The sequence below is a fragment of the Pleurodeles waltl genome, chromosome 5, assembly GCF_031143425.1.
Source record: "Pleurodeles waltl isolate 20211129_DDA chromosome 5, aPleWal1.hap1.20221129, whole genome shotgun sequence".
NCBI lineage: Eukaryota > Metazoa > Chordata > Amphibia > Caudata > Salamandridae > Pleurodeles > Pleurodeles waltl.
The window spans coordinates 234,480,218-234,495,070 of record NC_090444.1 but is presented as its reverse complement, the minus strand read 5'-3'; positions in this window follow the sequence as shown (position 1 = coordinate 234,495,070).

Genomic DNA, 14,853 nt, shown 5'->3' with positions numbered 1-14,853 from the left:
GTTTCAAATTTTTGGACTGAGTTTACTGTTGGTGTTGAATCCCTCAAGGGTTTTCCGAGTCACCTTCCATAGTCAATCAGATCTTGAAACAGAATCTGGAGTCATTGGAATTGCCTTTCCAATCGACCTTGGTACAGTACATTGGTGACTTGTTGATTGCATCCAAAACAAGGGACGGGTGCAAGTATGATACAATTGCTTTGCTGAACCATAGAAAGAATGGTCATAAAGTGGCCCCACTTAAATTGCAATACTGTCAGAAAGAAGTGAAATACTTGGGTCATGAGATTGAGAAGGGATTGAGAAAAATATCCAAATAAAGGGTTACAACCATACTGCAAATGAATCCCCGGACTACACAGAGAGATGTCAGGATGTTTCTAGGGATGGTAGGCTACTGCCACCAATGGATTTCCAGTTTTTCAGTCATTTCAAGACCATTGCAGAAGCTGACTCATAAAGAAGTCTCCGATCCCATAGTTTTAGACCAGGCTGGAATGAAAGCATTCATTGAATTGAGAGAGAGTCTGTGCAAAGCTCTGGGTATGCCTGACTACACAAAGCCTTTCAAATTGTTTTGTCATGAAAGTGAAGCATGTTCTTTGTCTGTCTTGATGCAGGTCCATGGATGTGTAAACCGTGCAGTAGCATATTTGTCAGCTACTTTGGACCCAGTTGCAGCAGCCTTACTAGGTTGTTTGCATGCAGTTACAACGGTTGGACAAAGCCTTACACAGTGCAAGGGCATTGAGATTGGATATCCCTTGAGTATAATGGTCCCTCACTCTATTGAGATCCTATTTACAAAGACGAAAACCCAATATTTGACTGGTGCAATATTAACCAGATACAAAACAAGTATTCTAGGGTCACCAAATGTATCATTGAAAAGATGTACAGTGCTGAACCCGGCAACCTTACTTCCAAATAAAAATGTTGAAATTGAAAAACTGGAAGATATTGAGCATGATTGCCTTGAAGTAACTGACTTGTGCACAAAACCAAGACCTTACATTAGAGATACTTCATTTGAAGAGAATGACCAAATCATCTTTGCTGATGGTTCTTGTCTAAGAGACATTACAGGGGCACCCAGAGCAGGATATGCAGTGTGCATAATTACTGGTATCCTGGAAGCTTCTTGGCTTCAAGGTGTGTATCCTGCCCAAGTAGGGGAACTGGTAGTCCTTACTAGAGCGTGCAATGTTTCTGCTCAGCTGAAAGTTACCATCTATACGGTTAGCCAGTATGGATTTTGAACAGTCCATGATTTTGGCCAGTTGTGGTCACAGAGAGGTTTCATAACCTCTTTTGGTTCACCAGTGAGGAATGGTGAGAGAATTAAAGATCTGTTGCATGCTATTCAATTGCCTGAAAAGATTGCCGTGGTGAAATGCAGTGCACATCTGAAGTCTCAGGACTTCGTGTCAATGGGAAATGGATATGCGGATCAATTTGCAAGGTTTTGCACATTGAACTGTATATAGTTCAAAGATAAGTGAGAACTGTTACCCGATGAAGATGAAGGGTGTCAAAGTTTTGAATTGAAAGTAATTGATTCATTGGAGGAGTTGAAAATGTTGCAGAATAATGTTGACAGGGAGGAAAAACTTTAATGGAACAAAATGAAATGTGCACAGTGTCAAGATGAATTGTGGATTTCAGAAGAGTGTCAATTAGTTTTGCCTCATAGTCTGTTGTCTCGAATGGCTAGGTATTATAATGGGCAAGCACATGTTGGGAGGGATGCCATGATTCATTGTTCAAGCACGATTGGTTCAACCCAAGGTTTAGACAGGTTGCCGAAGCAGTTTGCCATTGCTTCGTCATTTGCCAACAAATGAACGTGGGGAAAGGGACAGTGGTTAATGGGAGCCACATTGGAAGAGCAGGAGGTCCATTCAGCAGAATGCAGATGGATTTTGTTGAGATGCCTGTGTGTGGAGGTTTGAGATATGTGTTGGTGATTGTTTGCACCTTTAGTCACTGGTTTGAAGCTTACCCTACACGAAGAAATGAGTCTCACACTAGCAAAACTACTGCTTAGGGAACTGATACCACGTTTTGGGTTTCCGATCTCTTTAGAATCAGATAGAGGAAGTCACTTTAACAATGAAGTAATTAAATTACTGTGTGCAGCATTGAGCACTGAGCAGAAGTTGCATTGTAGTTACCGCCCTGAAGCATCAGGACTAGTGGAACAGATGAATGGTACCTTGAAGTCAAGAGTTGCAAAGATATGTGCGTCCATGAATCTGAAATGGCTAGACGCACTGCCTTTAGTTCTGATGACAATGAGAAACACACCCAACAGGAAGACAGGATTGTCGCCACATGAGATCCTTATGGGCCGAGCCATGAGGTTGCCAGCAGTGCCTGCAAATGCACTTGTCAACATTACAGATGATATGGTGTTGGACTACCGCAAAGGTCTGGCTGATGTGGTTCACTCTTTCTCTCAGCAGGTGGAAGCCACCACACTTCCACCGATCCATGACCCAGGGCACAGTCTGAAGGCCTCTGACTGGGTTGTGGTCCGGAAACACGTGAGGAAAACCTGTTTGGAGCCTCGTTGGAAGAGTTATTTCCAAGTAGTTCTGACAACTACCATAGCTGTAAAGTACGCTGGAGTTCCATACTGGATCCATGCCAGTCACACGAAGAAAGTGATATGCCCAACTGATGAAGGAGCAGAGTTGTTGAAAGTACCACCAACAGCAAAACAAGTCTCAGGGCCGGAAGGAGAATAAAGGGGCACTGAGACCGGATCTGAGCCCGTTGAGAACGGTTCAGTCACTCCTGTGAGAGATGAGGGAGGAGACCTCCAGGAGGGTGAAGGTGACCCTATCTCAATTGAGGCAGCAGGAGTGCCTCGTCAAAGGAGGTCTTTGCCAGAAGCAGACAATTTTGAGAGACAAATAGAGAAACTGTCAGGCCTCGAGGGGGAAGGAGTTGAGGCCGATCTAAGTCACTGTGACCTGACTCCTCCTGAACCAATTGCAGGTCCATCAAGAGAAGACACCATGGAACAAGGAGATGTTTCAAGTTCAACACTGGAAAGAACATTGACCAATGGTCCACTGGAAGGAGATAAGTGGCCGGAGTCACAAGCAAAGAGAAAGGAAGCAGGTGTTGAAACAACAACCGAAGAAGAAGTAGATACAACAGGGAGAGAAGATCTAAGTGAAGGAGAATTGAATGGTGATCAAAAGTTGAAAAGAAAGAGAATAGCAAGTTGAAGATACACAGGTCTTGAATGGGCATATGCAATTTCAAGTGAATGGCAGAAATAATTTTTGTCTTTTTGTTTTGATAAAGACATTTTAGGTCAATATTTTGGCACTTGAAGGAAGCTGATGAACTGAACTGTTGGGGAAATTTTTTGAGAAAGAGACTGTTGAAATTAACCGGAGAAGACTTTGATAACCTGATTTGACTTTCGAAACCTGATTTTGACAAGCTGCTTATGGATTTTTGACAAAGGATCCTGGAAGAGAGACTAAAAGCTGTATATAACTGCCGAAAGAAGATTTTTTTTTGTTTATGATTTTTGCTGCAGTTTTTCTAAATTTCTCTTCTGCTTTCTGATTCTTTACAGATCATGAATAACTTTAGCCAGCAGGGTAGGAAAAATATGCGCTGTAAATATATGAGTATTGGTTTGGCGAGTGTCTGTGGGATATTGTTTGTGGTATTGATTATGGGAATGACTATTCTTGATAAGAGCGAAGCCAATAAAATACTTCTGCTTTTGAAGCAATTACTGCACTAACAGCATTATAGATGTTTAGGTTAGATGAGAAGAATTTTCATGAGGGTACTAATGCCCAAGGAGAACTTTATTCTAATGTCTTCTATCGCTTGCTGGGTGAGTATGTTGAGACAATGGATGCGAAGAATTGTTATGTGTGTACGCAGATTTCTTCATCAGTCGAAGAAGCAGTTTGCCTCTCACTTATGGGATAGGTTGTAGCCTATTACTAACAAGATTCTATACCAAGAGTACATCCACTACTTTTACTCTAACCACAATGTGATGTTTTCGTTTGTCCCTATAATTAGATATTTGAGAAGAGTAGGTAAGGATAATGACATAGTATTAGTTAGAGGTTTCCTTGAACCTAGATTAACATTTGGCACGGCTTATGCACACCGCAACAACTTGACATGCTTGCTTACACCTTTAGAGCTTCTTGGATCACACAGACGACAGGAGAAAGGCACTGAAGGAGAAGAAAGAAAAAGGTTTAGAGAAAAGGACTTACAAGAATGATTATGCTTATGGTACAAATGAAACACAAGGGAAATTAGCTCTAGATGCATAACACTTAGGGAAACTTTGTATATAAAGGCCTAAATCACGCACTGACACTTTATTTGTGGGAACAAGTGAATGTAGACATGTGGTTTTGTTTCAGAGTAAATTGACATTTATGTTCAATGGACAGGATCCAGCAAATCCTGGGATATATTACATCTGTTGTCCTAATGCTTGCTACCATCTTCCAAGAGGACGATATGGTACATGTTATTTGGCAATAGTTTTCCCAAAGATTTTTCAAATGAATGACTTAAAGAAGTTTCCAAAATTGACTGAATTACATCATATGAGACAGAGGATAGAGTCACCTTCTGGTATAGTGGGAGATATATTTGGAGCAATAATTCCTTCAGTGGGAGTATTTCTGAATTTGATAAAGATTCAAAAGTTGTCTACTATTGTGGATAACATGCTGACAAACTTTTCAGGAGCCGTACTCCTGATGGAAACTGAATTAGCTGCTGAAAGAGCTAAGGGGGTCATTACAACATTGGCGGTAAAAGGCGCTTAACGCCGTGCAGAAGACCGCCAATACACTGCCGTGGAATCCCGCCACAGCTATTATGACCCACATCTCGGAATCCGCCGAAATTCAGACACCCACACAACACCGCCACACCAAAGGTCAGTGATAAACTGGCGAAAACAAAACCTTCACCTCCACGCCAACAGAAACACGCCCATGCTATTACGACCCACGAATCCACGCAGCGGTCTTTCAACCGCGGTATTCCATTGACGGTACACACCGCCGCGCTCAAAATACACACACATCTCCAAAACACCGCCACATTGGACAATTCCAAATACACACACCTGACACACACACACAAACACCACTCCCACACACCCAACACAATATAAAACACACACCCACATCACCCACAAACCCCTACGACCACAAATTAGAGACGAAGGCCAGAGAGACTGCACAGCCAAGACAACACCACCATACAGAGGCACACAACACCATCACCCAACCCACATCCACGCACAAAACAGCACACACCACTACACATCACCACACACATCATCACACACACCGCCCCACACATCACACACACCACCCCATGTCACGCCAAAGACACCCCTGCTTCTCCGAGGAGGAGCTCAGGGTCATGGTGGAGGAAATCGTACGGGTAGAGCCACAGCTATTTGGCTCACAGGTACAGCACACATCAATAGCCAGGAAGATGGAGCTATGGCGAAGAATCGTAGACAGGGTCAACGCAGTAGGACAGCACCCAAGAAATAGGGAGGACATCAGGAAGAGGTGGAACGACCTACGGGGGAAGGTGCGTTCAACGGTCTCCAGGCACAACATTGCGGTTCAGCGGACTGGCGGCGGACCCCTACCTCCTCCCCCACAACTAACAACATAGGAGGAGCAAGTCTTGACCATCATGCATCCTGAGGGCCTCGCAGGAGTCGGTGGAGGATGGGACACTGGTAAGTCAAATCTTAACTATCATATCCCCCACCCTACCTGCATGCTATCACATACCCCCACCCTCACCCCCTCCCCTATCACCCCAAATCCTCAATAATGTACTAATAACACAAACCACACATCTCAACACCAAACCCTGCATGACAGAACTAAGCATGGACACCCAGCACTAAAGCATGCCCACTGCACACACCTATACAACCCTCTAAACCACCATCACCCAAGCTCCCACACAGGAATGCTTGCACTGGGGTACACGCTCACCCACCCATTGCACACCATTACACACACACATGCAATAATCATGCTCTTATGCCCCTGCAGGAACCCGAAGGACCGTCACCACACCAGAGGGTCCAGACAACACCACTCCACCCCCAGAAGAGGCCCACAGTGACGATAGCAGCTCTGCCCTACTGGATCCTGATGACCAGCCCGGACCATCGTGGGCCTCGGGACAGTCGGTTCCCCTTGCACAGGCACAACACAACACCGACCTTCCACCCTCTGGTAACACCAGCACAGCACCCACCTAGCTGGCCCAAACCTCCCTACCCAGGACAGGTCAATCAGCGGTGTGTCCACCACTACAGGCAACCCAGGGTAACCCACCACCCCAACAACAACAGGGACCTGGGGGCAGTGGTAGTGGGCACACGGTCCAGGGGACGGAGGCACAGGAACACAGGGGAACTGGGAGGGCTGCTGTGCGGCAGGGGGCGGACAGGCCAAGGGAACCCACTCTCCACGAGGCCCTATCCTCCATCATGGGAGCATACCACCACTCCCAGGAGACGATGGCGACGGTCCTGGACAAGTTGCAGGAGACCCTGTGCCTGCAGGAGGAACAGTATTTGGGTTTCAGGGAGGAGCTCAGGACCATCAGCTCGGCCCTGGGCACCATCGTAGGGGTGCTGAAGGACATACAGCAGACCTTGAGGGACACTGTGGCACTCAAAGGGGCCCCTGACACTAGCCAGGACGATGAACTGCCCACCACCTCCGCCGGCACTAGTGGACAGGACGCCCCGCCACGGGACCACCACACCAGCACCCCACCCCCTGCAGACGGCGAACCACCACGCAAGTGGTCCCTGAGAGCCAGGAACAGGACAGAGCAAGATGGCAAGACCCCCGCCAGGAAATGAGACCACCCTGTTTGTCCTCCCACTGTCCCACCTTGTTACCCTGTCCATACTTAAACTGCCCCAGCTCCACTTCCTATGCCCAGATGGGCAGTGCACCTGTGAGACTAATAGACTGGACTCTGCCATGGACATTCCTCCACCATCACCCATCACCATTTTACCACCCCCTCCAATAATTAGCACTTCAATAAACACCCTTGAAACACAAAACAATCTGGAGTCAGTCTGTGATTTAGTAAATATGTATTATCAATGACAGTGTGATAATGCGTTTCCTATTGTAAAGCTAACATACGTATGTCACACATCACAAGTACTTGAAGGATGCAAGCAGATGACACGTTGGTAACCACACCTGTGAAACAGTAATCGAAAGGTACAGCTCAGTTACCAAATACTGGTTGAAACCGACAGACAGGATAGAGGTAGACCTGTGAAAGTTAATGTAATGTCAAACATGAAAATTTTCTCACCTGTGTGTCACTGGAAATATTGCTGTATGACTGACTCCCTGTTGTCGTTGTCTTCTTCCTCAGCTTCCTCCTCATCACTGTCCACAGGCTCTACAGCTGCTACAACACCGTCATCTGGATCATCCTCCTGCAGAAAAGGTACCTGGCGTCGCAAAGCCAGATTATGAAGCATGGAGCAGGCGATGATGATCTCGCACACCTTCTTCGGTGAGTAGCATAGGGATCCACCTGTCATATGGAGGCACCTGAACCTGGCCTTTAGGAGGCCGAAGGTGCGTTCGATCACCCTCCTAGTCCGCCCATGGGCCTCATTGTACCGTTCCTCTGCCCTGGTCCTGGGATTCCTCACTGGGGTCAATAGCCAGGACAGGTTGGGGTAACCACAGTCTCCTAATAGCCATACACGGTGCCTCTGGAGTTGACCCATCATATCAGGGATGCTGCTATTCCGCAGGATGTAGGCGTCATGCACAGAGCCAGGGAACATAGCATTTATCTGCGAGATGTACTGGTCTGCCAAACAGACCATCTGAACATTCATCGAATGATAACTCTTCCTGTTGCTGTACACCTGTTCACTCCTGTGGGGGGGGACCAGAGCTACATGGGTCCCATCAATGGCACCTATGACGTTGGGGATATGTCCAAGGGCATAGAAGTCACCTTTCACTGTAGGCAAATCCTCCACCTCAGGGAAAATGATGTATCTCCTTACGTTTTTCAGCAGGGCAGACAACACTCTGGACAGCACGTTGGAAAACATAGGCTGGGACATCCCTGATGCCATGGCCACTGTTGTCTGAAAAGACCCACTTGCAAGGAAATGGAGCACTGACAGCACCTGCACGTCAGGGGGGATTCCAGTCGGATGGCGGATTGGTGACATCAGGTCTGTCTCCAACTGGGTACATAGTTCCTGGATTGTGGCATTGTCAACAGGCCCACCAGCGGTTGGTACACCGGAGGATTCCGCCATCTTCTCACATGTCCCAGCTGACAGTGCCTACGAAGGACAACAGCGACGAATCAGTCATAATTCCTCCAGGTATGTACCCACAGTTACACACAAGACTACACCACTCACAAATCCCTTCCTGTATGTGTGTTGAGTGTAGGCCTAGCTATGTGTGACGCAGAAGTAAATGAAGCCATGTGGGCCCCTGAAATGGCGGCTGCCTGACCTCTAAACTGGGACAATGGGATTGTGGGGTAACTGCGCTGGCGTTGCACACCGTCGCGGTAGGCGGTCGTAGACCGCGGCGCAATGCTGCATTGGTTAACATTGGACCCTATGGGTCCCAGGAGCCAATGAACAGGTGCGCCGGCGGTGATGATGCGCACCGCCGCGGACGTCACCGCCGCGGACGTCACCTCCATTTTCTATCTGTTCAATCACTAGATACCTGACCTTCGACAGGAGAGGACCTACACTGCAAGTGCTGCTGTGACCTCGGTCTGGAAGCGACGATGGCTGCTGCGTCTTGGGAAAGGGCCCCTGCCTTCACTGCACAGGAGTTGGAGAAACTGGTAGACGGGGTCCTCCCCCAGTACACGCTACTCTACGGTCCTCCAGACCAACAGGTTAGTACACAGGGAGCACGTTGTATGGGCTAGGCTTGGGTGAAGAGGGCTGGTTGGATGAGGGAAGGGGGCAGAGTTCATTGAACATTTATGCATGGTAATGAATGGGCCACATGGCCAGAGTAGGGAGGGGGGCACTCACATCGATGGTGCAGTTGGTAATGACTGTTCCTCTTTCCTTGTGCATGTCATGTAGGTCAGCGCCCATCAGAAGAGGGACATTTGGCGTGCCATCGACAAGGAGTTCCGGACCCTGGGGGCCCACCAGAGACGGGGCACCCACTGCCGGAAAAGATGGGAGGACATTCGCCGCTGCAGCAAGAAGACGGCGGAGGCTCAGCTGGGGATGGCCTCCCAACGTGGGAGGGGTGCCCGTCGCACCATGACCCCCCTGATGTTCCGGATCCTGGCGGTGGCCTACCCGGAGTTGGATGGGCGCTTGAGGGCATCACAGCAGACACAAGGGGGTGAGTACAACCTCATTCTGCGGACTTTGCGCGCAGTGGAGGGGTCTGGGTGGGAGGGAGGCCTGTGGGTGTACCTAGGCTAGGGCGAGTTTCGTAGGCTAGGCCCCTCCGTAATGCAGGCCATGTGGCACTCTACCCCACCTCCGCAGAGTGCCAAGTACAGGTATAGTTGCCCCTCTAGCATCCATGTGTGCAGATGTCCACCATAGCCATGTAGGCCATATCCCAGAGATTGCATGTGCAGAGGGCAGGAGCATGGCGTAATGCAGGGGGCTGCTGTGTCTGTCTTGTCCGCCAACGGTAGCGGTATGCCATGCACTAAAACTCCCTTTCTTCTGTCTCCCCCCTTTTTCTGCTCTCCCTGTCCTTTTGTACATCAGCATCATCAAGCGGAGGTACAGTGGCACCGGAGCACGAGGGAGCTGCATCCCACATGGCCATTGAGGGCCACACCACGGACTCAGAATGCACCAGTGGGACGGAGGGCGAGGGGAGCTTCACGTCGGCCACTGGATCACCAAGCAGCGACACGAACTCGTTCGCCGATGGGGGCTCCCTTATGGTGGCGGCACCATCTGTGCGCCCCACTTCTACAGTTACAGCCGCCACGTTCCCTACCAGCACCGCCCTCCCAGCAGCCCCTCAGCGTTCGCCCCGTGCCCGCTCACCCAGGAGAGTGGGCATCACTTTTGCCCCAGGCACCTCAGGCCCTGCCCCTGTCACCCCAGCTGCCCTCAGTGAGGAGGCCATTGACCTCCTCAGGTCACTCACTGTTGGGCAGTGTACCATTGTGAATGCCATCCAGGGTGTAGAACGAGAGTTGCAACACGGTAATGCATTCCTGGAGGGCATTCATTCTGGTCAGGCTGTCCTTCAGCGAACCCTGCAATCTCTGGCCTCAGCACTGATGGCAGCCATTGTCCCTGTGTCCAGCCTCCCCCCTCCAACCTCCTCCACCCAGACCCAGTCTCCTGTATCCCAGCCCATCCCAAGCACACCTACAGACCAGCATGCACACAAGTCAGCACACACAAGTAGTTCAAGCAAACATAAGCACCACACAACCCACAGGCACTCACGCAAGCCTCACCCACGTACAGACACAGCAACATCCACTGCCTCCACTGTGTCCCCCTCCTCCTCTTCTCCCTCCTCCCTCCCAGTCTCGTCTACACACACACCTACATGCACCACATCTACAGTCACCATGAATCGCACGAGAAGACCCAGCACCACGAGCCGCTCACCTGCACTCACCACCTCCACTGCCATTTACACGTCCCCTGTGTCCTCTCCCAGTGTGTCTGTGACGCCCCCTCCCAAAGTACACAAACGCGGGCACCCACACACCCAACATCCATCCACCTCACGACAGCCTCCAGTACCTGCACCTGCACCCAAAACACCTAAAGTGACACCTCCGACAACCACCTCCTCTTCCTCCAGTCCCAGACCCCCTCCAACTACCCATCCCAGTGTACGTCAGAAACTGTCCCTCTGTAAAGTTGATCTTTTTGCTCCCACCCCCCCACCTCCAATTCATCAGTCCCGTCGTAGCGCCTCAGCCAAAAAGCCTCCAATACCAGTGGTGCCTGTTTAAGGTTTGTGGAGTGCACCAGCCACCAGGGCAGACAGTGTGACCCGGAACCAAGGCACTGGCAGCCCACCCCCTGTAAAGGCTCTAAAATTAGAGATTGGACGACGGGACCGTGTGAAGACTCCTGGTGGCAAAACAACTCACATGGGTTCCAAGGGGATTGGAGAGTCAGCTGTGACTCCACCAAAGGTGGGGAAGGGCCAGAGGAAGTCTGCCCAGCCTGTTGTGAGTGTCACGGCGGAGAAGGGCGCCATCATTCCCGGCGGTCGAGACACAACCGCCAGCACCGTCGTCACTGGTCAGGAGACCACCGCCGGAGTCACAGGCCAGGAGGGCCCAAGTATCGTCACTGGTCAGGAGACCACCGCCGGAGTCACAGGCCAGGAGGGCCCAAGTATCGTCACTGGTCAGGAGACCACCGCCGGAGTCACAGCCCAGGAGGGCCCAAGTATCGTCACTGGTCAGGAGACCACCGCCGGAGTCACAGCCCAGGAGGGCCCAAGTATCGTCACTGGTCAGGAGACCACTGCTGGAGTCACAGCCCAGGAGGGCCCAAGTATCGTCACTGGTCAGGAGACCACCGCCGGAGTCAGTGCCCAGGAGGGCCACGGCTGCCACAGCCCAGGTGGGCTATGGTGGAACGTCATGCCACACACCAAAGCCCAGTGTAGGGAACGTCATGCCACACACCAATGCCCAGTGTAGGGAACGTCATGCCACACACCAATGTCCGTACCAGAACCGCCATGGCAAAGCACCGCTGAACAGTCTAAAGACCGCCATAGCAAAGCACCGCTGAACAGTCCAAAGTCCGCCATAGCAAAGCACCACTGAACAGGGCAAAGACCGCCATGGCAAAGCACCGCTGATCAGGGCAAAGACCGCCATGGCAAAGCACCGCTGAACAGGGCAAAGACCGCAATGGTGAAGACCGCTGAACAGGGCAAAGACCGCCATAGCAAAGCACAGCTGAACAGGGCAAAGACCGCTATGGCAAAGCACCGCTGAACAGGGCAAAGACCGCCATGGCAAAGCACCGCTGAACAGTCCAAAGACCGCCATAGCAAAGCACCGCTGAAGAGGGCAAAGACCGCCATGGCAAAGCACCGCTGAACAGGGCAAAGACTGCAATGGTGAAGACCGCTGAACAGTCCAAAGACCGTCATAGCAAAGCACCGCTGACCAGGGCAAAGACCGCCATGGCAAAGCACCGCTGAACAGGGCAAAGACCGCAATGGTGAAGACCGCTGAACAGGGCAAAGACCGCCATGGCAAAGCACCGCAGAACAGGGCAAAGACCGCCATGGTGAAGACCGCTGAACAGGGCATGCACCGGGTAGGAATGAATAGACTGCCACATCAGGCATCCTTATCCCATGTGCAGGTGGGACAGTGACAGGACAGGAACTTTCACGGGGAGACTCATCCAGTCTGGGCACCAGTCCCCCCCAGAACCAGTGGAGAATGTTCTCGACTTCTGAGACTGTGGCTTTGCACTCCCCAGGATGGCACAGTGGGCAAGCCACCCACTGTAGAGACTTGTGAGACTGTGGCTTTGCACTCCCCAGGATGGCACAGTGGGCAAGCCACCCACTGTAGAGACTTGTGAGACTGTGGCTTTGCACTCCCCAGGATGGAACAGTGGGCATGGAGCCCCGTCGTGGATCTGGCTTTGCAGTCATCCGGCTGAGGTGCCCCCCCTTCCCTTCCCCCTGAGGTGCCTGTAGTATTTCTATCTGATGCCCCGGCAGTGTTCTCTCCGATTGCGGTCAGGTGTCTTTTGTGGGCCTCGCCCATGCATTTTTGGACTGTTGGTGCACGGACATTGTTATGTACTTATCTGCACTACTTCTCGTAATGTATATATTTCTGACTGAATTTCGTATATATCAGTATATATTTGTAAGACATGTATATTGCTACATTACAATGTTTGAACGGATTTTGCTTTGTCTTTTCATTCTTCTGGGGGGATTGTGGGTTGTTACTGTGATTTTTGTGGATGCATTGGTGTGTATGTTGTATTATGCGAGGTTGGGGGTGGGGGTGTTTGGTGGGTGTCCCCCTAACTTTTGCCTCCCCCACTCTCCCATGTCATAGGTGCAGTACTCACCGTTGTCTTCGGCGCCTACATAGATGATGGTCGTAGAGGAGCAGAAAGACAAGGGCAGGGAGTACTTGGAGTTCCGGGTCCATGGAGTCCTCGTTCCTCGTGGGATGTGTTGAGGTGAGCGTTTTCCCATTGCAGAAACTGTTTCCGCCGTGTTTTTATCCACAGGGAATCCGCCCCGGAAAAGGTGGCGGATTGGCGGGTTGTAATACTATGGGCGGTACATTGTGTTCCGCCTGTCTGTTGGCGGGGACCACCGCACTGCTTGTCTGTACCGCTGTGGCGGGCGGTGTGCTAAAGTGGCTGTCTTTTTTGGCGGTTTCCGCAAGGGTCATAATTCCATTTTTTTATCCGCCGCACTGTTTGCGGTATTACCGCAGCTTTAACGCCGTCCGCCAGGGTTGTGATGACCCCCTAAGACTCTTCAGAATCGCCTTGCTTTAGACATTCTTTTAGGAGAGGATGGCAGAGTTTGTAGAATGCTTAATTCTAGGCATTGTTGTTTGTTCATTCCTGATAACAGTAAAGAAATTAGAAGCTTACTTAGTAATCTGACTGATTTGAAAGAATTGAAAGAACCAGGTGTTTGGGAGAAACTTAGTAAAGGTTTTGCTTCAGTGGAAAATTGGCTCAGCAACATTGGGAAAGGGATCTTATTTTAAATATACACAGGGGATGTAAATTATCATGGTTTGCCTAATTGGAATATGGGGAACATGTCAATTGCATAAAAGAATACAATTAAAAAGGTCAAAGAATAATCAGAGGAGGGAAGAAAAAAAAACGGAAACATTTGAAAAGGAAACAAAGATTTGAAGGGATTGAAATGACAGAATTTTAGCTGATGCAAAATTATGTGAGTGATAGTTTAGTGTGATGACACATTTAGTCACCAGAGGAGGGATTGCTAAAGCAGGTGTTCTAATAAAAATATTAATGAATATTCATGTGTTCTGAGAAATGGATTTGCATAAAAAATGTATTAATAGAGAGAAAATAATGCACACATTTGAAAATGTGTCCACGTGAGTGGCTGCTAATTAATATGAAATATGGAGCTTATGTTTGATTAATGTAGTAATATGACATATTAAGGGTTATGCATTATGTCTTAGCTTTATTAATTGTAAGCCTTGACTTAGCGGAGGTCTTAGCCTAGTTGCACGGCCTCATGTCAAGCTGTATTTCTGAACCGATTAATAAAATGTTTGCTTAGAGAATTAAGGGCCAGATGTAGCAACCCTTTTGCGAGTCGCAAACGGCGAAAATCGCCGTTTGCGACTCGCAAACGTGGGTTTGCAATGCACAAATGCATATTGCGAGTCGTTACCGACTCGCAATATGCATTTGCGACTCGCAAATAGGAAGTGGTGTTCCCTTCCTATTTGCGAGTCGGAGTGGTATGCAACTCCATTTGCGACCGCGTACGCGGTCGCAAATGGAGTCGCAGTTACCATCCACTTGAAGTGGATGGTAACCCACTCGCAAACGGGAAGGGGTCCCCATGGGACCCCTTCCCCTTTGTGAATGGACCCCAAATTATTTTTTCAGGGCAGGGAGTGGTCCAAGGGACCACTCCCTGCCCTGAAAAAACCGAAACAAAAGGTTTCGGATGTTTTTGAAATGCAGCTCGTTTTCCTGTGAGGAAAACGGGCTGCACTTCAAAAAAAAAAAAAACCTTTATTTAAAAGGCAGGTCGCTAACAT